Genomic DNA, 1340 nt, shown 5'->3' with positions numbered 1-1340 from the left:
AGTAATACCAAAAAATGGCATACTTGAAAACTGTTCCGCGGTATGCTGCCGCATAACGCCCGAGTGCGAGCGCGAGGACCCCCTTTACAACCGGCTCTATAATTCAATGAATTTCAATTTGTTCATTTTCTTATTAGACATTTTTCATAGTAAAAAAGTCAAGCTTTCTTTTGAGACTATTTAAAAAAAATCGTAGATGTCTAAATTGCGAAAAAAGTTAAATAAACAATTGATTTATTTAAAAAATTATTTAAACAATTTTTTTTGTTATAAATAATAAAATAGGATGAAAGCCTGTAAAAAGCGCTTTCCAAAACCCTCATAAAAATGTTTAGTCGCATAATTAGAAAGGAAGTTACAGGCGTTTGAACCTACCCCTGCAGGCATTGGGGTTGAAAATTCAACCCCCCCTCACTTGGGGAGGGTTGGTAATCCTGGTCTATAAGTTTGTGGATTAACTACTGTTGGGTAGGCGAACATATTCCCAGAATTTAGAGACAATCGAAAAACATGACTTTTTGAGTTGGGGCAGTTGAGGAATAACGCCCCATATGTAACCTGATCATGTATGCTTATTACGAAATAATACAGGCATTTAAATCACTTTTAAATTATAATTTACAGGTCTTTTTGTGAAAAATCCGGCACCATATCCCACTTTTCCCAAATTCATGTTTTGTCATTTTTACAATAAAAAAAACACTTCTTAGTGTTTAAAGATCTTTGACCACGCTTTAAACTTTTTTTTAAATTTATAAAATCATTCGTAATTATTTTTACACCAAATTACCCAATAGCTCAAAATTTACCGCACACTTTAAATTTTATTGTCCCCTTAATTTTTGCAAGGAGTCCAAATTTGAAGTGCGCAAGTTCTGCCAAAGAATTTTCCATCTGTTTTCACCAAAGCAAATTTTTTCATAATAACTCTTCTGATACGTATTTTGAAACAAAAATTTCATCACATAACTATTTTTCCGAACACAGAAAATAATTTTATGCAAAAAACTAATGAAAAAATCAACAAATGCAGGCATTTTTTTGTTAATGACACCATGCCCTACACCGGAGCTATACCATACTCTTCCCTATGTTAGAGCAATAAGTAACACAGTTAATCGATGTCAGGCATCAGTGAAAAAAATTTTACCCTAAAATTATTTATGATACTACCCCTTGGAGTAACAAACCATCCTCTACAGGGTTTTGAAAATTATAATATACTTTTTCGTATACCTCAGATATTTTTGGCCTCCAATTGTAAGAATAACCTTTTAGGAGTTGAAGTTTGTGCGAGTTATATAGAACTATCACAGTTCTTCACACAATTTTTCATGAAA

Source organism: Belonocnema kinseyi, chromosome 9 (genome assembly GCF_010883055.1).
Source record: "Belonocnema kinseyi isolate 2016_QV_RU_SX_M_011 chromosome 9, B_treatae_v1, whole genome shotgun sequence".
NCBI classification, from domain to species: Eukaryota; Metazoa; Arthropoda; class Insecta; order Hymenoptera; family Cynipidae; genus Belonocnema; species Belonocnema kinseyi.
Note: the sequence above shows the minus strand (reverse complement) of the source record.